Raw genomic sequence first — 23,406 nt, forward strand, 5'->3', positions numbered from 1 at the left:
CACCTCTGCCTTGTACAGCAGAGGCATCCTGCTGTCGTTATTTTTATTAAAAAAGATTTGAAGCTGACAGCTTCTGAAGAAGACTTGCGTCTTCTTTTTCAGTTTGATGCCAGCGCTGCCACCACAGATGTCAGCCACATCTGGGGGATGGAAAGCATTAGGGTGAGTCGACTTGAGAAAGCATGATTTCTGTTTCCTTTAGGAGTCATCGGGTTCAGTACTGGAGAAAGGTCAAAGGCAGCCATATGGACAGGAACTGGAGCACTCCTTGTTCCCAGCCAGTCACTGCAATGCAAAAGCACTATTGGTGTCACAGGGTCACAGCACATTCTCCCTGGTATTTTCATTCTGGATTAGTGAACAGAAGGAGGGTGGGTTTTTGCAAATTCAGTAATAAAGCACCCTGCTAACTTTGCAATAAGGAAGAACCTTAAACCTCATCCTGGACCTGCTTCCCTTGAACATGACTGTAAGGCAGGGATGTCCAAAATCCGTTCCGGAGGCCGATTTAATTCAGCCCCCAAGGTAGTATATGTCCTGGGGTCAAATCCTAAACAAAGCTTGGCAACTTTGGGGTAGAATTGTCGGCCCTCGTGCATGTTCACTTCATCACATCTGGCCCTCTTTGAAAAAAGTTAGGGCACCCCTGCTTTAAGGCATTCATGGTGGTTGGGTGATGTGGAAAAACTGGTGGCACCAATTCTTTTCTCAGATGGAGGACTGAAAGAACAGAGATCAGAAGGGTCATGGCTATAAGAATCAAAGGTGACTCCCAAACTGAGGTTTGGTTAATTAACCAGCTTATTTTTTAAAAAAACAATCTGGTGCAGCCCAATCGCTGAGAAGCAGAAATCCATGTTAGTTCATATGGAAGCATAAGATTATGTAGGATTTTATTTATTTAAATCACCATACCGTAGCCTAGCCTACACTCAGAGGGTAAGGCTGATTAATAATGACGCCTGTTTCAGTGGGTGCTTGGCTCTCCCATATTGATCTCTGCAGCCACATAAGGCGCTATAATTCTCCAGCAGTTTCCTTCATTGTCTCCTGAGACAGACAGATGTCAACTAACAGGTCGTGGTTAAAAAATTATATTTGTGCACAGTCCTCCCGAGGTTAAGCACTTTTAATTCCCACTGATTTTTGCAAGAGAGCCTTAAACCATGCTCTCCAGTTTGAAACCATATGGTCATAAATGGCTGGATTGTCTTTAGATTTCATTTTGTTCTGGCAAGCATGAAATAACATTGATTGGTTTATTTAACAACACACACACACACACACACACAGAGAGAGAGAGAGAGAGAGAGAGAGAGAGAGAGAGAGAGAGAGAGAGTTGTCAGGGCCTATAAAATAGTCCTGGAGCAGCTGATGATGGCTGAAGCTAAGCAGGTGTACATCTGACCAGTTCCCCCCGAATGATAGACCACTGTGAGCCCCGTATGAGAAGAGGATGCAAATTGCTTTTAAAAATAATTATGCAGTTGTCTAAAATAAAATCAGTCGGAGACTGTTATGCGAGATTATCATTTTCCCCCATAAGGTTTTTTTCTCCATGTCCGTTTTTCTCAGACGTTTTGTATTTCTTTATCCAGATGCCCAAGCACGGCTGGGGGATTTTATGAAGTGCATCTGACCCTCTACCGTGCCAGAACCATTGAGCTAGTAGCTCTGCACAGTTGGTGGTAAAAGAGAGAGAGAGAGAGAAAGTAACTAGAGATCTGGTGCAGCCCTGTGCCAATACAGGAAGGGCAGCCACACCTGTGTCAATAAGAGTATCGCCTACGTGTGAAAAGTACGGTCCCACAAACAGCTGCTTACTTTTCTTTCATTCTTCCAGAAAGTCTAAGATGAGCTTGCGCACTTGAAAGAGCTCACACCGCTTTCACAGAGGTCCGAATGAATTGAACGTGCATGTGTCACATGTTATGTAAAATCTGCTTAGAGGTTTTGATGATGAAGGGGTATATAAATCCTGTTAAATGAAATAAAAAATAAAGCAAAAGGGGTTTGAATCCCAAAGAGAGATTACATATAACCATTCCTTCTCTTTCTGGTGTTCAGGTGTGTCATTGTCATCCTAAGAAGGTAGGAATGTCCAACAAACTGGATGGTTTTAAGAGAGGATGAGTGAAATTCATGGAGGATTGGGCTATTGGCCATCATAGCTGCACTTGCCTCTACAATCAGAGGCAATATTTTTAGTTTTGCCCAAAGTTGTTGAGCTTTTTGGGCAAAACTTGCCATTTTTGGGCTATTTTTATGGATCATCTGCCAAAACAACGCTGCTGACATGGGCTGCCGTCGCCCAGATTTTTGTGGACATTCTGGCACATGGCAACCTTATGGGAATCACAAGTTTGGAGAGTGCTGTTGTGCTCAGGTCCTGATTGCAGGTTTTCCATAGTCCTCTGGTTGACCACTGTGAAAACAAGATGCTGGACTAGATGAGTCATTTTCCTTGATCCAGCAGCCTTGTCTTATGTTCTAATCAATAGACTTGAGGGAATTCTAAGATATGAAGAAGAAGAAGAAGAAGAAGAAGAAGAAGAAGAAGAAGAGGAGGAGGAGGAGGAGGAGGAGGAGGAGGAGTCTGGATTTGATATCCCACTTTATCACTACCCTAGGGAGTCTCAAAGCGGCTAACATTCTCCTTTCCCTTCCTCCCCCACAACAAACACTCTGTGAGGTGAGTGGGGCTGAGAGACTTCAGAGAAGTGTGACTGGCCCAAGGTCACCCAGCAGCTGCATGTGGAGGAGCGGGGAATCGAACCCGGTGCACCAGATTACGAGACTACTGATCTTAACCACTACACCACACTGGCTCTCTATGGGGACGGCAGGAGTAATATGTATCCTGGGAGGTTGGGAGGATTAACAGTTTTAGGGGAGCCATAGAGCATAGAAGTACCATGCAAGTATTTAGGAAACCTCCCAAACAATTCCAGTCCAAAACAGGACTGGGCATGCTCAGTGGCTGCAGAATGCTGGCTGGCCATTGGGAGTGGGGCATGGAATGGCGCGTCCTTCAGGAGGGCATGGCTGGCTTGCTGAAACACCGAACAAGACCGCTCTGCACTGCAATTTTCTAGTTGCAGCTCCCATACGTTAATCCGACCTCTAAAAATCAGGAGCAGGGAACGAATCATAGGGGAGGTGTGTTATCTCCATGCCTGCTTCCAAGTATTACTCAGAAGCCCTGGCTGACCCCTGCTCAGAGACCCTAGCCCCAAACCAGCTTTCCCCAACCTGGTGCCCTCAATATATTCCCAACTACAACTCCCATCAGCTCCAGCTGCCTGTAGTTCAAAATTACACGGAGGGCACCAGGTTGGGAAAACCTGTCCCAGAAGGTTAGAAGGGAGGTCATACTTTCATGACAGCACAGAAACATTTGTAATAAATTCTGCATTAGGTCATGCAGCTGCACATAGTAGGGGTGTCACGCTGCGGTTCTGCTGTTAGCATTTCGCCTCGGATTTGAGTTTCTAGGAAATGTAGCTTTCAGTATCCGACGCATGCCTCTCGCTGCACGCTTGTAACGAAGAACAGCTAGGTCAGCCGTGGGGTGAGTCAAGCTTTGGCTTGGTTGACATCAGTGGGGACGGCAGGAGTAATATGTAGGCGAGATTAAGCATCCTGGGAGGTTGGGAGGATTAACAGTTTTAGGGGAGCCATAGAGCATGATCTCATTCTCACTCCTGCGGTCCAAAGCTGTAGTGGAAAGTTCACTCCAATTATGACTCCTCTTGGTTCTTCTCCACACTGCACTGCCTGAGTGACAGCTGCTAAGTCCCCTTTAGCACCTGTTTGCACCACTTCCAGCATAATTTGCGCGTGATTTATTCAACCCCCGCTCAGTGCATTCGCCCAAAGTGCTTTACAACAACAGGCAATTCAGAGGCTTGGTTCTTTACCTCTTGGTTCTTTACCTTCCACCAGCCTTTCTCAACCTGTGGGTCCCCAGAGATTGTTGAACTACAACTCCCATCACCCCTAGCTAGCAAGGCCAGAACTCAGGGATGATGGGAGTTGTAGTCCAACAACCTCTGGGGACCCACAGGTTGAGAACCGCTGCCTTCCACCAAACCTGCCCTCTTCATTGTAGCAGCTTTGTGCAAGGATGCATAGAGAGCGTCTCACCAAAACCAGAGCCCGAAAACTGATTCTGATATTCAGAAAGCATATATGGTACAGTTATCCAGATACTGTGCCTCTTCAAAATTAAGGTAAGGGACCCTGTGTTTAAAAGGAGACCCCTAGTTCCCTCTCAGAGCTACAGCTCAGTCGGTAGAGTGTGAGACACTTAATCTTGGGGTCATGGGTTCGAGCTCCACATTGGGCAGAAAGATTCCTGCATTGCAGGACCCTTGTGGTCCCTTTTTGCTCTACAATTCTATTGTTGAAATTCCTGAAGTGGCCTAACAGTCCACCCCTCCCCACCAATTCTGAGAATCGTAGCTCAGTGAGGGGAATAGGGGTGCCTCTTAACAGCTCCAAACAGATTTAGATTTTTCTTAAAAATGCAAATAGCGTCACCGGGAGAACAGATAATTAATGGGAACAGAGCAGGCATGAAATTCCTTGTTATGTACTGAGTTGAATAGGATCCAAATTGAAGCAGTCTGATTGGTCCTAGAACAATAGGATCCAAATTGCAGCAGTCTGATTAGTCCTAGAACAATAGGATTCAGAATGCAGCAGTCTGATTGGTCCTAGAACAATGCAGCAGTATGATTGGTTGGCAGGAACCACCCAATCCTGCTCCAGATAGAAGTGAATCCACAACCTGATTGGCTTACAGTAGAATTCCGGAATTAGCCAATCATGTGCAGCCCATTGTGTAAATAATGTATATAAAGCAGATACTGTGAGGGGACTTTCATTCATTCCTCCTCACCACTATGAGCTGAATAAAGAGCATGAAATCACTTAGCGACTCTGAGTATATTTCATTCCTCCTTGGAAGCTGGCCCTTGCACTGGGAAGAAATCTCGCATGGGTGCCTATGAAGGAGTCTGGCTTCCCCCAATCAAATACCAGCATCATAATACCAGTGCCTATGAGTTCCCATATAGAAATCATTTGCAGCATTAGTTGGGAGGAAAGCCATGACACACAATACCAGTTGGCTTCTTTGCAGCATATTTGCTGCTGACCTAGCACAAGTCTGCAGACCCTTTTCCCCTCCAAGATGTTGTTGGACTACAACTCCCTCCATCCTAGCAAGCATGGCCAATGGCCAGGGATGATGGAAGCTGTAGTTCAGCAACATCTGGAAGGGCAGAGGTTCTCCATATTTGACCTATCAGCAGCCATTTTATTCTGAATTTGCCATTACAATGTACAGTGGTACCTCAGGTTAAGAACTTAATTCGTTCTGGAGGTCCGTTCTTAGCCTGAAACTGTTCTTAACCTGAGGTACCACTTTAGCTAATGGGGCCTCTCACTGCCGCCATGCCACTGCTGCGCAATTTCTGTTCTCATCCTGAAGCAAAGTTCTTAACCCGAGGTACTATTTCTGGGTTAGTGGAGTCTGTAACCTGAAGCGTCTGTAACCTGAAGTGTCTGTGACCCGAGTTACCACTGTACTTCTGTTCTTTTTTCATAAACCGCCTTGTTATTGCACATGATAGGTGACCCAGAAACGTTCCAATAAAAAAATGTTTAAAACCTCATGAGGGTCACATAGATTTGGCTTGGCAGATGCGCCAGCTTGCGAGGGTAATTGGGGAGGGGCAACGTTGCCCGCATGACGTCAAAACATCCCAGTGTCACACACGTGATGTCTAGATGTCGGGAGGAGCTGGGAACGGAGCCGAACATGGCAGCCACATGGTTTCAATGGTTGCCAGCTTCTCCTAGGTCTCGTCTTGGCAACGCCACCGGCAGGAAGCTACTTTGACCCTCCTTCCCCTCCATGGCAGGAGAAGGAGGAGAAAGAACTCACACCTGGGCTTGGCCCCTTGAATCTGGCGCCCCTGTGGCCCAGGAAAGCTAACAAAGGTTAAGAACCCTTGATCTAACATTGACTGAGCCCTGTGTTGGATAATCCTGCACCATTTTATAAGACGACAGTGTTTTGATAAGGACTTTTGCACGAAAGGATTCAACCAGCCAATTCAGTGAGTAAAAGGACTATAGCAAGGAACTAGATTACAGTATTAGTCAATAGGTAAACACAATTTGGAAGGGGAAAGTCAACAGCGCTTTCATAAAGGAAAGCCATGCTTCCTACAGCTTTCTCGCCGAGTGCCAACGACAACATGAAAGAGAGCCAACATGTCAATATATTGTACACTCAGGGTCCCCCCCCACCTCTCTCCAGAAGCCTTTGCAGGAAAGTCTTTCAACAAAGGCCTTTAAGAAGAGATGTTGGGGATTGAGGTGATGGACTTTTTGCGTGTACAGTTTTGCAATGCCTTCATAGCCGGAAAGCAAAGAAGTGGGATAAGCGCACAAAGGTATTTTGTGTGATAGTTAAATGATACCCGGATCCTAAGCACATCAGCATTTGGCAGCCAGCCCTGTGCCTTTCAAAGGCATTTAGGGCTCGGGTGTTTCCCAAAGCCTGCTTTGGGTACAAAGCAGGAAAGGGGGCTTTCAAACAGTTGTGGAGAAGAGGGTGTTTCTCACCCGGCCATAAAAGCTGCACCTGAACAAATTACCTGTTCTGCGCAATAGTGCAAGAGTTGGGGCAACTTCCAATGTCATGTGATGGGGCTTCCTCTTCAAGCTTCCTCTTCAAGCTCCAAGCCTTCCCCAAATTCGCTTCCCCAAAGCACTAGAGCCAATACTGAGGGTATATGAGGATCTGTAAGGGATGATGTATAGCTCATTACATTGCTTGCGTCCTACTCACTGGCAGACGGACACCTCTGGACTTCACCCTTACATGTTTCATGTGATGTATATGCTTAACCAATGCTGAGGTCACAAAAGAAACGCAAAAGATAAAATCAAAATTAAACTGGGGGGGGGACCGTATCATAGCTAATAGCTATCAATCTACCAAATATCTGTAAATTTGTCAGTTAATAATAATAATATTGGAGTGGAGCTCAGCAGATATAGAGTTAACCCTATAAAAAAATTGTCTGCCAGGCAAACAAAAACTTGCTGGAACAGTCTTCGCCTAAGGCAGAAGATGGCATGGGAAAGGGGGCAAATGGCCACCACGGGTCAAGGTATTTTACAGTTTGGGTGCAGCTGCTGAGCAGACATTTTCTCTTGTTCCAAGAAAGGGCACCTCCATCTTTGTCTGGACACAGAAAAGGAGCCTTTGAAAGCTATCTTTCCTTTTAGAACCAAAGAATTGTAAAGGATCCCGACCCCCTGCAATGCAGGAATCTCAACCAAAGCATCAATGACAGATGACCATCCAGCCTCTGCTTATAAACCTCCAAGGAAGGAGAGTCCACAGCCTTTCCAAGGGAGACTGTTCCACTGTCCAACAGCTCTTACTGCCAGAAAGTTTTTCCTGGTGTTTAGTTGGAATCTTCTTTGGCCAGTCCTGAGCCTACTGCCAACCTCCTCCCCACTATGCCCCACTTTTGAGGCTCTGTTCCATCACGTGGCTTGGAAACCACTGTGTTAATGGTTGTGATAAACAAAGGTAAAAATAAATAACTGGAACACCCATGTAGAGAAATAATTTATCTTAGAAATGCCAGGTACTGAGGACAAACAAGAGGGGAATGGCATGCTCTGCATTTGAGCTTGCAGAAGGACATCTGGTTGGGCACTGTTATAAAGAGAAAGCTGTTTTAGGTAGCGCTTTTGGTCTGATCCTGCCAGACTCGTGTGATGTGTTTTTTTAAGACAAGCCACTCTGTGTAATGTTCAGAGCTGCTGTGGTCTGGATTAAGTCTCTTTGTTTTATTAATCAAACCCGGTAAGCCAGTCACATGTGCGCGTCTTTGGGAAGCGCTAAAAATACTACGCAGAAATATGGCTGCCACATGAAGAAAGCTCTTCATAAAAAGGGCTCTGTTCTATCTGTTTGAAGGAATTATTTATGGAGCCTGCCGTGTCATTCAAGATTTGCTATGGCCCATTAAATATCCACCTGGATGTTGCATCATTTAACAACTGGAATGTGTAAGCTTTTTGCTTTTTCTAACGCTGCACGTGGTGTAAGTTCTGTGTGTGTGTGTACATATATAATATACACATTTGCAAAGTCATCCAAAATGACCCATGCAATGGAATTAAACTGAATCAGCCCACACGGTGAAATGGTTATAGATTGCATTACTCATTGCGTAACTTCGCAGACAAACTGTTTATCACTACTATCGCAGTCCATCATTTCAGTTTGTTATCTCATGACAGCAGCATGAAGTAGGGCTTACTTAGACCATGGCACCCCTGCACCAACCGCAACAGCTTGAAGATGAGACAAGAATGATGGGGTGGGAATGATGCAGAGATACGTGGTCTCTTCAAGCCCCCAATCTGCTTCCATCAAACTGGAAATAGCTGGGCTTTTGAGAGTCAAACTAGCTACCAGCCATGGGTGTCACATGGCTTGCCCTTGTATGGTTGAATTTCCACCTAACCATTAGTAAGCAATGGCGGCCAAGTCTGATAGTTATGTTCTCCTCCATGGTCAGAGGCAATAATGCTTCTGAATGCCAGCCGATGGAAACAGCTGTTGCATCTGGTTGGCCGCTACGAGAATAAGATGCTGCACTAGGTGATCCAGCAGACTGTTCCTATATCCTTCTGTTCCTTTTTTAAAAAAATGATATTTATTAAAAATTTAAAAGTTACAGAAGAAAAAAAGAAATAACTATAAAGTAGAAAAAACAATAACAAAACACATAAAACATATAAAAACCACACAATAATACAGCAAAAAAAACCCAGACAAAAAAGAAGCTAAAAAAACACATCCAATATTCCATGTCTTTGCCTTTCCTTAACTTATTTCATCGACCTCCTCACACCTCCCTTTTTTTGTATTCTAGTTCAATTCACTATTTCAGCAAGTTCTTCCCATCTTTCTCAATTTTGATTCTATAGTTTTAACGATCTAACCTTAAATTTTTTCAATTTAACCCAATATTAATCAACTTTTACTTAATTCTTAGTTGCATTTCTACTAAAACCATGTTAATTCATCCCCGCATCCTTCTAACACTCATTAATTTTACAATGTTTCTGTAAGTATACTTTTTTCCAATCTTCTTCCACCGACTCTTCTCCCTGGTCTCGAATTCTGCCAGTCATTTCCGCCAGTTCCATATAGTCCATCAACTTCATCTGCCATTCTTCCCTGGTAGGTAGATCTTGTGTCTTCCAGTATTTTGCAATGAGTATTCTTGCTGCTGTTGTAGCGTACATAAACCTATATCCTTCTGTTTCTTTAGCAAATAACCAACTCAGGGGGAGGAGGAGGCTCTGAGCCAGATCAGCCTCATGGTGTGCAGGGAGAGGGGCTTTAGATCCTTGCCCCCCTCTTACAGTCCCAATTGTTATTCCACACACTCTGGATATTTACATTGGGGAAAAGCCAATGGGCACTGGTTGCAAAGTGGTCACCAGTACTAAATGAATAAGCCTTTTAAAAAGCTTTATTGCAAAATAAAAATCTTACAGAGCTTAAGTACCCCTATGCGATCAACCATCATCTATTTTTAATAAGTACCCATAATTATTTCACATTTATAGGAATAGCTGTATCTAGCATATGAATTTGCATTTCTAACCAAAAAAATTCCTCTGTGCCAACCACTGATATATTTAGTATTACGCTTTCCATTTTTTAAGTTCAGAATAGAGTAGTTGCTTTGGAAAACGATAACCAGGCATCCTCAAAACATGACCAGTCCAACGAAGTTGATGTTGAGGAATCATTGCTTCAACACTGGTTTTATGGAAGACAATCTTCCTCAGCTACAAGTGATTGGCAAAGAAGAAGTAGAAGATATTTAGTACAAAACTTTCAACAATAATATTCATCCTACTCAAAACTTTCAATAATAATATTTGTCCTACTATATGATACTTAGAGAAGTGGACTTAAATCAGTCATGTCTACTAATCTCAGTGGAACTAGTCTGTGTCAGTTGGATAGCATTCCACATAACTACCGTATTTTTTGCACCATAACACTCACTTTTTTCCTCCTAGAAAGTAAAGGGAAATGTCTGTGCGTGTTATGGAGGGAATGCCTGCGGGTGGCAGGGAGGATCTGCTGCAGTTGTGAGCAGAGGATCCATGGTTTCCCTTCCTTCCCTCCTCTGTGGTTACAAAGCACAGATCCACATGGATCCTCAGGATTTTTGCATTGGGCTACTCCAAACTCACTGTCCGATCACATGTCTGTGGCCACAGCATGAACCACAAAAATCATATATCCACTATTTCGTTTAGAATATTTTTTTTCTTGTTTTCCTCCTCTAAAAACTACGTGCATGTTATGGTCTGGTGCGTGTTATAGAGCGAAAAATACGGTAACTAACCAGAATTCTTTTCAGGTTAATGGGGAAAGAGAGTAAGGGCAAACACTAGCCTGAATTTTATCATTCTATTTCCTGCCCCACCCCGTAAACATCATTTCCTCTTCCATTTATGCATTAAGCTAGTTTCATCATGATACCAATGTCCCACATTTGGGGGAGGGGGGATCCCCCGCAATAAGAGATGACTGACTCCCTGAAAGTTACAGAAATGTTCAGAGCGAGAAGTAAATTAATGACCATTTCTATATCACTGCTTTCTACACAATCTTTCACATAATTCAGCAGCCATCTCAAAATACGTTGGGAAAACTCGAGAAGCAGGACTTTGAGAAACCTAAGAGGTTGCCTGATCAGGAGACCCTTTGTCAATCTAGGTCAGTATAATAAAAATAATAAAAGCAATAATTTTATTATTTATACCCCGTCCATCTGGCTGGCTTTCTGTATAGTAAAAACCCAATAAAACATCAAACATTAAAAACTTCCCTAAACAGGGCTGCCTTCAGATGTCTTCTAAAAGTCAGATAGTTGTTGATTTCCTTGACATCTGAAGGGAGGGTGTTCCACAGGGAGGAATTGCCTGAACTTATTGCCTGTTCTGATTGATAACAGCTCTCCAGGGTCACTGGCAGAGGTGTGTTTCTTGTTTGTTTGTTTGTTTGCTTGCTTGCTTGCTTGCTTGCTTGCTTGCTTGCTTGATTTTACTTACATACATACAGTTTTTATTACACATAGCTTTTGATACTTTCCTTCCAGAGTCTTTGCACATCTAAAAGCTACAGGAACACATCCAGGCAAATACATCAATGGTCAGTTAAGTTACACTTTTTGCTGGCAATCAGATATACAGATCAGCACTCAGAGAGCCAAAGGAGGTTCACTAGCAGCACCAGCTGCATTTGGTGGAAGGGAGACCTTGGCAGATAACAGTCCTGGGCACACTTGCTGCTGCAGCTCACCAGACCACAGGAACAGCAACTCTGTGCAGCTTGCATTTGCAGAATGTTTTGCAGTTTTTGCACTGACCGCTATTGCCCCAAGTGCATGCACCACCACAAGCACACAGACAGTCCTTGATCTCTCCAGAGACTGAGCCACGGTCCTGGTGTGCGGTTAGGGGTTCATCCCCTTTTAACTGGAGAGCCAGAAATCAAACCTGGGATCTTCTGTGTGAAAAGCAGGTGATCTACCATGGAGCCCTGACACCTCCTTTCCTCTCCTTTAAAGAGAAGAGCTGATCATATTGAATGAATTGAGTCCTGTCAGGCAAACAGCATATGTTAAAATCTGAACTGGCAGCCAGATTTTTCCATTGAAATCAGCTGCTTGAGGGTGGGGAGGGGGGGGAGAACAGCAAAATAAAATTCCTCCAGCAGCTTTTGTTCATGCCTTGAACTTTTGGTCCTTGAGATATTAGTGGGGGGATAATTCTTTCTCTTCCCCCACTCGTTATCTTTACTGTAATGGAGGCTCATGATTAAACCATTTTACAATGCCTTCGAGTTATGCTGGGCTGTGTTCTGGAACGCCTTTGTGTTTGTTGCTAAGCTAGATTCTAGAATGCCTTCAGATTTGATTTGATTTGATTTATTTAGATTTATATACCACCCCTCATCAAAAGATCTAAGGGCAGTTCACAAAACATGAGATAAAAGCCCAAATAAATAGCTGAAACAGAAACAACAAAACAATAACCCCTCCCTCTTCCACAAACATATTAATGTTTGAAGAGGAACATTTTCACTTGTCACCTAAAGAAATGTAATGAAGGCGAACCTCCCTGAGGAGAGCATTCCGCGAATGGGGAGCCATTACAGAAAAGGGCTATTCTTGTTGAAATATACTCAGAGTCGCAAAGTGATTTCATGCTCTTTATTCAGCTCATAGTGGTGAGGAGGAATGAATGAATGTCCCCTCAAAGTATCTGCTTTATATACATTATTTACACAATGGGCTGCACATGATTGGTTAATTCTGGAATTCTACTGTAAGCCAATCAGGTTGTGGATTCACTTATATCTGGAGCAGGATTGGGTGGTTCCTGCCAACCAATCATACTGCTGCATTGTTCTTGGACCAATCAGACTGCTGCATTCTGAATCCTATTGTTCTAGGACCAATCAGACTGCTGCAATTTGGATCCTATTGTTCTAGGTCCAATCAGACTGCTGCAATTTGGATCCTATTCAACTCAGTGCATAACACTTGTGTTGCCACCTTCTGGACCTCTCATGTAGAAGGCACACAAAGAACGGCCTCAGAAGATGAACACAGAGTCCAGTCAGTTTATATGGGGAGAGGCAGTCCTTGAGGTTTTTGCGGTCCTGAGTCGTGTAAGGCAAGTTGTGCTAGAACGCTTTCAAGTTTAGTTTTGATACAAGCTCAACTTATCCGACTACGCGTACAACAGTACAAGGTGGAACATGGCATAAGGAAAAAGCTAAAACAATGCCCTTCTCCAATTTGCCCTTGGGAAGTGGGAGCCATTTTGCGTAACATAAAGCTGCTCGAAATGAATGGGCGTCTTTATATTAAGCTCAGTGTGCTTTGGATTCAACCCCAAACCTAAGTTGTCTTTCCTTTTGATAAGCCTTTCATGTCCCAGATCCCCACCCACCTTGTCAGATATCAGCAGCACCGGAGGAAACAGAAGTTGATAAAAGTTCCTTTGTAAGCCGAAATAATTTTTATCAAGGTTTTTCCTCTCGAAAGCGGCCCAGCCCTTTCCCTGAGATTAGCGAAATCCCTGTTTGCAGCAATTAACTTCAAAAACTATGGAAGAAACAAAAGGACTGGGCTCCCCCACCCCTTTTCTTTCACAGTTGTAAAGTAAAATACAGAATTGCTCTGAATAGTGCTTGGAAGTGTGTGAGATGAGTGTGTCGACTTGCAAATGCTCAAATATTATAGTACATTTTCCTGCTAGCTGCACCTGTGCTGGCTGGCTGTTGCTACTCTATGTTAACCTGCATTCACATGAACAGAGAGAATGAGCTGGCAGGGGGATTTCGAGGTGAGACTCAGGAGTTCAGTACTATTTATGTATGGTTTGGCTTTGGCTTCACCCCAGCAGGCCTAGATCTGAGTATGGAAAGAGCATTCTGCAGACAGGATACCTCTGTGTGACATTGCCAAGGGAGATGCAAAATCACTTGCACCTCCACCGCAGTCTTGCATGATGCTCAAACAGTCCATAATATTACAGATTTTTGCATAGATTGTATTGGGTGGTCACTTATGCCCGGGGGGGGGGGGGATAGGAAGAGGAAGAAGAAGAGTTTGGATTTGATATCCCTCCTTTCACTCCCTTTAAGGAGTCTCAAAGCGGCTAACATTCTCCTTCTTTCCCTTCCTCCCCCACAACAAACACTCTGTGAGGTGAGTGGGGCTGAGAGACTTCAGAGAAGTGTGACTGGCCCAAGGTCACCCACCAGCTGCATGTGGAGGAGCGGAGACACGAACCCCGTTCACCAGATTACAAGTCTATTGCTCTTAACCACTACACCACACTGGCTCTCAAGGAGAGAGGGAATTGATCATACACACCCCAAAAAGGACTGAAGAGAATGCAGAAGGTTTGCATGCAATATATTAATAGATGCAAATTTAGAAATCGTTGCTATTATTTTTATTTATTTATTTATTTATTTATTTATTTATTTATTTCATAAAATTTATACACTGCTTGATTGTAAAAAAAACAACAGCAACACACACACACACCAATATGGTTTACAAACAGATAAAACAACAAAATCAAGAAAAATGTGCAACCATGCTTTAAAACATACAGAAATTAAAATACGGAAACAGATTAAAATTAAAACTTTCTAAGCATCTGGGTAAGCTTATCTAATCAGGAATGTTTCTAGCAGGTGTCGTAAAGAGTATAGTGAAGACGCCTGCTTGGTCTCAATAGGCGGGGAGTTCCAAAGTGCAGGAGGCCTATAGATATTTTAAGGTGTTTTTTTTTTTAAAAAAAAATGTCATTAGATATAACAGCAAAGCGAGAGGTTTTCATAGAGGAAAAAAATGTGCAAAGGTAAACAGCAGCAGGGTAACCATGACATTCCAGTTTTCACTTTATTTTAGTCTCCTGAAATGTTTGTTAAAGAGAAAAAGGGCCCGTTGTTTGCTGTTCAATTGAAATCTAACATTCAATATTTGCTTTTTGTTGCCTCCTTGTGCTACTGACTCCAGACGGGCGGTGCTGAGACTTGAGGAATCCATGTTTTGGACTATGGCTGTGAAAAGACCCGTCGTGCTGCTTTTATCCCAGGGGGTAAAAGAACCCACTGCTATTTCACCCATTATTCAAACCGCTGCACTTTTTCCCACTTCTCCTCATACTCTTTCTCCCACTCCCGCCAACCCGGACGACAGAAAACAAAGGGGTGACTCTCTCTTCGCCCACCCCCACCCGCAGTGTCAGAATCAAATAGTCAAGACTCTGAAATGTTCTCAAATAATCTGAACCCTGGTTCCCAGAAGCAGCTAGGGTGGACACATACACATTGCCAAAACAGAAGATATATATCTGCAGAAAAGAGGAGTAAAGAGAACACCGATTGTCAGGGTTACTTCCAGATCCTAGCTCACAGAGGATCACGCTAGCCAGCGATCGTTAAATAAAAGTCTTTATTGAGTTACAGTCTCCATTCTCGAGCTGCTGCGTGCAACCCTACGTCTTATGCTTAGATCGGCGAAGCTCCGTCTGAGTCTCCGCCCCTTGCGCACCAACTTAATATCCTAGCCCTGCTCCACCTTTTCCGCCTGACAGTTCTCCTCTGGGTCCCTCTCCCCCCCTGGGTCTCTTCCTTCCGGGATTCTTCTGACGCTGACCCCCCTGACTCTCCTGTCTCCTTGCGCCGGGCTTTAGGACCTGGCTCCCTTTCCGGGCTGCCTACTGCGCCACCTTCCTGTGCATTTGAACTTGGCGCGCACGCCCAACCTTCCACTTTCCGTCTAACCGTCACTTCGCTCCCCGATGAAGGTGTGGCCACTCCTGACTCGTGCCCTCCCTCCTGTTGCGAGCTGCCAGCGCTTGATCCCTGGCGCTCTTCCTCTTTCCTACTCTCTGGCGGTGACGCTGGTCCCGATCTCCAACTGCTCCCCTCTGAGTCCCCTCTGGCTCTATCTTCCTGGGGTGTCCCCCTAGTCTCCCCCCTTGCCCTGGCCACTGGTGCTCCTTTTTGTGAATCTTCTGATTCACTGGAAAGACTCGGAGATCTCAGGTCGTCGTCATCACTCATCCTTTCTTCTGCCTCCTCCCCCTCGCTCTCTGTTTCCTCCCTTGCCCTCGCCTCTGCTCCTGAACCCCTGACATCCATCCCCCCCTCGAAGCCCCCTCTTCCCCCCTCCCCTCCTTCCGGTGCGGGAACTGGGTGCTGCAGTGTCAAGGGGACGAAAGTCGGGTACAGTTCGCTTCCCGTGGCGGGCCTCCATCCGAAGTCTTCCGGTTCTTCCTCCCTGCTCTCGTCGACGACGGTCACCTCTGCTTCCATCTCTGTGCCGCCGTGCTCGAAACCCTGGTCGTCCCCGAAAACGTCCATGTCCGTCTCTCCCTCGCTTCCTTCTGGAGGCGTTGCCCGTCCTGGACCCTCCAGCCACTTTCTGCGCCACTGCTCCTCTGGTCGATCATCCCACCAATACGAGGGTTCTGAAGCAGATCCCGAGGGTGACCCCTCCGGGGAACGGGCGTCTCGTGTCGGTTCCTCATCCGAGTCGAACCCCCGGAACGTGCTGGCTGAAAGCGTGGGCGTGAAAAGCCAGTCGTCGAAAAAGTCCGCTGGAATTGGCCTATGGGGGAAGAGGGCATGAAACTCTTCCTTGAGCAGAGGTTCATCTAAAGCGTAGCCCGGCACCCAGCTGTTGGCACTGGCCGGGGTGCCCTCCTTAGCGAGAAGGTATTCTACCCCCTCTTCCCCCCATCTGGAGTCCAAAATCTCCGTGACTTCGTTGAGGCGCACCTCCTGTGCCACTCCCCGTTGCCTGGTTCCCTCTCGGAGCGGACTCGGCGCCGTTCCGGGTTCCTGAAACCTGTGCGGTGCCTTGTAGGGAGTGAGCACCGATCTGTGGAACACCGGATGCATTCTGGAACCCTCCGGAAGCGCCAGCCTGAAAGCCACCGGGTTGACCTGCTCTTCGACTTGGTAGGGCCCCAGTTGCTTATGCCCTAATTTCTTCTTGGCCAACGACCTGGCCGGCACTGCGTGGGCTGCTAACCAGACCCAGTCTCCCACATGGATCTCTTCGCCAACCCTTCTGTGTTTGTCTGCCTGCACCTTGTATGCGTGTTTGGCCAGCTCCAGGTGCCGCCGCAGCTGATCGTGGACCTCCTGCAACTCCGACGCGAACGCATCTGCTGTCTACGGCTCCCCCTCCACCAGTCTTTCCAGTCCCGGGAAGGTTCTGGGGTGCCTCCCGTTGTTGGCGAAGAACGGCGTGACCCCCGTGGACACGTGCTTCGTGTTGTTGTAGGCGAACTCGGCGAGCGGCAGGTAATCCACCCACGTCGCCGGCTGTTGATTCGCATAGCATCTCAGGTACTGCTGCATGATGGCATTGACCCGCTCCGCTTGCCCGTTGGTCTGCGGGTGTCTCGCCGACGCCAGGTTGATCTTGACGTTTAGGAAGCCCATCAGCTTCTGCCAGAAATTCGAGATGAACTGCCGCCCGCGATCGGACAGAATAGACGGTGGCAGCCCGTGAACCTTGAACACGTGGTCTATGAACAGTTTGGCGGTTTGTTCCGCCGTGGCCACCTTCGCACACGGGATGAAATGCGCCATCTTGGAGAACAAGTCCACCACCACCAGCACGGCCGTCTTGCCCCTCGAGCTGGGCAGATCCGTGACGAAGTCCAGGGCGACTCTCTCCCATGGCTCGACCGGAGTTTGCAGCGGTTCCAACAGTCCGGCCGGCGGTCTGTGCACTGGTTTGGCCCTCTGGCAGGTGTCGCACCTCGCCACGTAGTCCGCGACTTCCCCTCTCATTCCGGGCCACCAGAAGTCTCTGGCGACTAATTCCACCGTCTTCTCCTTGCCAAAGTGCCCGGCAGTGGGCGCGTCGTGCAGCTGATGCAGTACCTTGGCGCGAAGTTCGTCTCCCGGCACGTAGATGGCCCCTTTGCGGATGAGCAATCCATCTCTCAGCTGGAACCCGTCGGTCGCTGCCGTGCCCCTTTGCATCTCTGCCATCTTTGCTTGCGCGAAGGAGTCATTCTGCAACGCTCGCCGCACCGCCTCCAGGTCCACTGTCGCCGCAGCGCACGCCCACACTGTTGGTGCGAAGATGTGCATGGCGGCCGCTGGCGTGGCGTCCTCCAGATACTGCGGCTTACGGGAGAGCGCGTCCGCCATGATGTTGGTGTCCCCCGGGACATACTCTATTCGGAAATCGAAGTTCGCAAAGAACTCAGCCCAACGTATCTGCCTCTGGTTCAGGAACTGCGCCGTGCGCCAGTGCTCCAGATTCTTGTGGTCCGTGCAGACCTGCACCGTGTGCTTGGCTCCAATCAGGAAGTGCCTCCATGCTTTGAACGCTGCATGAATAGCCAGCAACTCCCTGTCCCAGATGGTGTAGTTCTGTTCGGACTTGCTGAGCTTCCTGGAGTAAAACGCTCCCGGCCTCCAAACCCCCTTCGGGTCCTTCTGCAGCAGGACTGCTCCGACGGCCCTGTCCGAGGCGTCTGTTTCAACTCTCATCGGCCTGCTGGGGTCGACATGAAGTAGCTGTTCTTCCGACGCGAAAAGACGCTTGAGCGCCTGAAAGGACTGCTCCGCCTGTGCTGTCCAGATGAACTTCTTTTTCTTGGAACTGAGCGTGTCCGTGATGGCCGCTGTTTGCATGGCGAAGCCTTTGATGAACTTGCGATAGAAGTTCGCAAAGCCGACAAACCGTTGGACCTCCTTCCGGTTGCGTGGGCTTTTCCAATCCAACACCGCTCGAACCTTGGCGCTGTCCATGGCGAGCCCCTTGTCAGACAACTTGTAGCCCAGGAAATCCACCTCCGTCACGTCGAATTGGCACTTCTCCAGCTTGGCGTAAAGCCTATGTTGCTGTAGCCGGCTCAGCACTTCCCTGACGTGTCTGTCATGCTCCTGCTGCGATTCCGAAAAGATCAGGATGTCATCCAAGAAACAGACGCACGTTTTGTAGAGGAGCCCCGCCAACACGTGATGCATGAAAGCTTGAAAAACGTGGGAGCCATTTTGCAATCCAAAAGGCATAACCCTATATTCGTAGGTGCCCAGGGGCGTGAACATGGCCGTCTTCCACTCATCTCCTTCCCGCATGCGAATGAGGTTGTACGCCCCTCGCAGGTCCAACTTGGTGAACACGCTGCCCTTGCGTACTTTTGCGAGGAGGTCGTCGATTCGGGGCATGGGGAAGTCCGATGGCTTGGTCACACTGTTCAAAATGCGGTAGTCCACTACGAGTCTTTTTTGGGGCGTGTCTCGCTTCTTCACAAAGAATACAGGACTGCCCCCCGCTGCCTGGGACTCTCGGATGAAACCGCGCTTCAAATTATGATCTATGAACTCTTTGAGTTCCTGCAGTTCGTCTTCAGACATGGAATACAGCTTCCCTTTGGGCAGCGCCGCCCCCGGCAGCAGGTCGATTTTGCAGTCATATGGTCTGTGGGGGGGTAGCTTGTCTGCCTCCTTCTCGCAGAAAACCTCCAAAAATTCTGCGTACTTGTGGGGAATCGCTTGCAGCGTGCCTAGCAGCAGCTGTGACTCCTCTTGCTCCCCTTCCTGCTGGGGCATGATGCAGTGTTCAGCACAAAAGGAAGAGCCGAAGGTCAGCTGCCTCTGGTACCAAGCCAGTGTCGGGCTGTGCTTGTCCAGCCAACTCATGCCCAATACAATAGGCGTGTCCGACAGTTGAGTGACGTTGAAGCTGATGATTTCCCTGTGATTTCCAAGCCGCAGCACCATAGGTGGCGTTTGCTTCACCACTTGCCCCCCTAACAGCTCCCTGCCATCCACCGTGACAACCTGCAGGGGCAGCGTGGCAGGCAGCAACTGTATAGCGTGCCGGTCGACAAAGTCCTGCCCTATGAAGTCTGCATTGCTTCCCGAGTCGACGGTGATTGGCACGTCCATGGTGATGCCATTGGGTAGCTGGAGCGATGCGGTGAGCCTCACTACTGGCTTGGGCGGGAGGGGGTCCATGGGCGGTAAAATCTCTGGGGACTGCTTCACTGACACGTCTGGCTGGGCCCCAGTGCCTCTTCCTCCAGCCAGACATCGTCGTTTCCCTGCTGTGGTTCTCCGTGCTGCGTTGCTGCAGTCACCATTGCTGAGGCTGCAGTGTGCTTGTGGAGCCTCCGGGGACACTCTTTCGCCATATGCCCTGGATCCTCGCAGATATAACACTTCCTGTTCCCTCTAGGAGGCTTCGCTTTCACTGCTGCCGGTGCTAGGGCTCTGGCTGCTGACTGAGCCCTTGCACTCCCAACCTCCATCGGTTCCACCCCTCCCCCTGTTGGAGGCGTGGATTGCGCACGCGCTGCTTCTCTGGGAAGGAAGGAGGAGCCCCTGGCTGGTTCGCGCCCGCTGCGCCCTTCGTCCCTGCTCCACGGACGTTCTTCCAGCCGCACCCCCACCGCCAGCGCCCTCTGAACGATCTCCTGCGTGGTCCGGGGTCTCTCCCCCCTCGCAATCTCATCTTTAACCGAGTTGTGCAAGCCCTCCCAAAAAAGGTCTCTGACAGGAGCCGAATCTCTGTCCCATTCCAGGGCACTGACCAAAGCGAAAAAGCGGGCATGATACTGCCTTACGCTGGCCCTCCCTTGCCTTAGTCCATGCACCTCCTTTCGGGCAAGATCCACGTCAATGCTTGATAAAAAACAGCCATCCATCGCTTTAATAAAGGCGTCCGCATTTTGGAGCGCAGGATCCTTATCTCTCCACAAATTGCGCAGCCATGCTTTAGCGTCTCCATGCAAATGGGACATGACGAACCCCACTTTCTCTTGTTCATCTCTAAAGTCTTTGTGCAGCAGTTGCAGTGCACACATTACGTCTGCTCTAAAGTTGGGGTACTGTTGCAAATTCCCATCGAAGTGAGAGACCAGACCGCCTGTGCGTCTCCCCAACCCAATCCCCTCTGGTTTGGGAGTCTGTTGCCCTTGCTTCGTAAGCACGTCCAACCTGACCTGGAGATCCCTGTAGGCGGCAGCTGCTTCCTCCTCTCTCTTCCTGGACGCCAGCGCCTCGGCATTCAGTCGTGAAACTGCTTCTCTGAGTTCCGTTATTTGCTGTTCGGCCGTCATATTGTCTGCCGTTCGTGAGCTCTCTTGTAGGCACCCGCTTTCTCTCCTCTCCGCGAGGCCGTGGATGCCCACAATTTGAAGAGACGGAGCTTACTGTCAGGGTTACTTCCAGATCCTAGCTCACAGAGGATCACGCTAGCCAGCGATCGTTAAATAAAAGTCTTTATTGAGTTACAGTCTCCATTCTCGAGCTGCTGCGTGCAACCCTACGTCTTATGCTTAGATCGGCGAAGCTCCGTCTGAGTCTCCGTCCCTTGCGCACCAACTTAATATCCTAGCCCTGCTCCACCTTTTCCGCCTGACAGTTCTCCTCTGGGTCCCTCTCCCCCCCTGGGTCTCTTCCTTCCGGGATTCTTCTGACGCTGACCCCCCTGACTCTCCTGTCTCCTTGCGCCGGGCTTTAGGACCTGGCTCCCTTTCCGGGCTGCCTACTGCGCCACCTTCCTGTGCACACTGAGAGCCAGTGTGGTGTAGTGGTTAAGAGCGGTAGTCACGTAATCTGGGAAACCGGGTTCGCGTCTCCGCTCCTCCACATGCAGCTGCTGGGTGACCTTGGGCCAGTCACACTTCTCTGAAGTCTCTCAGCCCCACTCACCTCACAGAGTGTTTGTTGTGGGGGAGGAAGGGAAAGGAGAATGTTAGCCGCTTTGAGACTCCTGAAGGGGAGGGAAAGGCGGGATATCAAATCCAAACTCTTCTTCTTCTTCTTCTTCTTCTTCTTCTGCATTTGAACTTGGCGCGCGCGCCCAACCTTCCACTTTCCGTCTAACCGTCACTTCGCTCCCCGATGAAGGTGTGGCCACTCCTGACTCGTGCCCTCCCTCCTGTTGCGAGCTGCCAGCGCTTGATCCCTGGCGCTCTTCCTCTTTCCTACTCTCTGGCGGTGACGCTGGTCCCGATCTCCAACTGCTCCCCTCTGAGTCCCCTCTGGCTCTATCTTCCTGGGGTGTCCCCCTAGTCTCCCCCCTTGCCCTGGCCACTGGTGCTCCTTTTTGTGAATCTTCTGATTCACTGGAAAGACTCGGAGATCTCGGGTCGTCGTCATCACTCATCCTTTCTTCTGCCTCCTCCCCCTCGCTCTCTGTTTCCTCCCTTGCCCTCGCCTCTGCTCCTGAACCCCTGACACCGATTTTCTTCTTTCTTTCTTTTTTTCTTATATATTTTTAATTGTTTTTCCATTTAATGTTATACACTCACATCATCATCATCCACTATACCGCAATGGCTCTTTAAAGCCTATCAACTTCCTCCCCTCCCACCTCACGACTTTTGAAATTAACCTTTATACTATTGCAATTTATATGTTTTCCAATTCTAATTAAACTCATTACAGAATGGCTCAAAATTTAAATAAATATAGAAAGACTGGAAATTTCTCATTACAAGTCATCAGACAACCCAGCTAGTGGTGTTAATTGCTTACCATAATCTTTCAGATATTGTATAAATTTACTCCAATCCTTTTGGAATATTTGATCATGCTGGTTTCAGATTTTTCCTGTCAGCTTCGCCAGTTCTGCAGAGTCCACCATCTTCATCTGCCACTTTTCTTTCGTCGGTACTTCTTGCTCTTTCCATTTTTGGGCTAAAATAATTCTTGCCACGGTTGTTGCATACATAAACAGTCTTTTATCTTCCCTTGGTATCTCTTTACCCACTACAGTGGTACTTCTGGTTAAGAACTTAACTCGTTCTGGAGGTCCGTTCTTAACCTGAAACTGTTCTTAACCTGAGGTACTACTTTAGCTAATGGGGCCTCCCGCTGCCGCCGCGCCACCGCCGCGCGATTTCTGTTCTCATCCTGAAGCAAAGTTCTTAACCTGAGGTTCTATTTCTGGGTTAGCGGAATCTGTAACCTGAAGCATCTGTAACCTGAAGCGTCTGTAACCCGAGGTACCACTGTATACCCAATAAAAAGGCTTCTGGTTTTTTTAACAAAAAGTATTCTTAAACATTTTCTTTAACTCATTATATACCGTTTCCCAGAAAGCCTTTACTTCTTTACAAGTCCACCACAGAGAACACCGATTTTCATAAAATTTGCATGTGCCAAAACACACACACACACACACGTGCTGAGCTCCCTTCACCTCAACCCCTCTCCCTCTCAGCAAGGGACAGCAACATTCAGTGTTTTGAAGCCACGGAAACAATGCAGCTGTGCCCTGGCACTACCCTGCAAGCCGCTACTATATGTGCGGAACATAGGAAGCTGCCTTATACTGCATCAGACCATTTGTCCATCTAGCTCAGTACTGCACAGACTGGCAGCAGCAGCTGTCCAGGGTTTCAGGCAAGGTGCATTCCCTACCTGGGGATCTCTGGAATGGGACCTTCTGCATGCCCTGGGGCCTGCTCAGCCGGCTGCCCATCTGTGGAGGGGCAACTGCAAGGACCCCTCTTATTGTCCATTACCTTTCAACTGGACTTGGACCAGAACTCCTTCAAACAGAGGACTGCAGAGAGAAGGCGGTCCATGGCTACTAGCCATGTTTTCTGCCTCCGCGATGGGAGGCAACAACCCCCCTGATTGCCAGTTCTTGGAAAGCACAGGTGGGGGAGAAGTCTCTTGTGCTCAAATCCTGCCCGTGGGTACGAATTTGCCATCTGGATAGGCGCATCAAGTTACGGGCATGTTAATACGTTCTGTTC

This window comes from Podarcis vaucheri, assembly GCF_965113315.1.
Source record: "Podarcis vaucheri genome assembly, chromosome: 2".
In the NCBI taxonomy this organism is placed as follows: Eukaryota; Metazoa; Chordata; class Lepidosauria; order Squamata; family Lacertidae; genus Podarcis; species Podarcis vaucheri.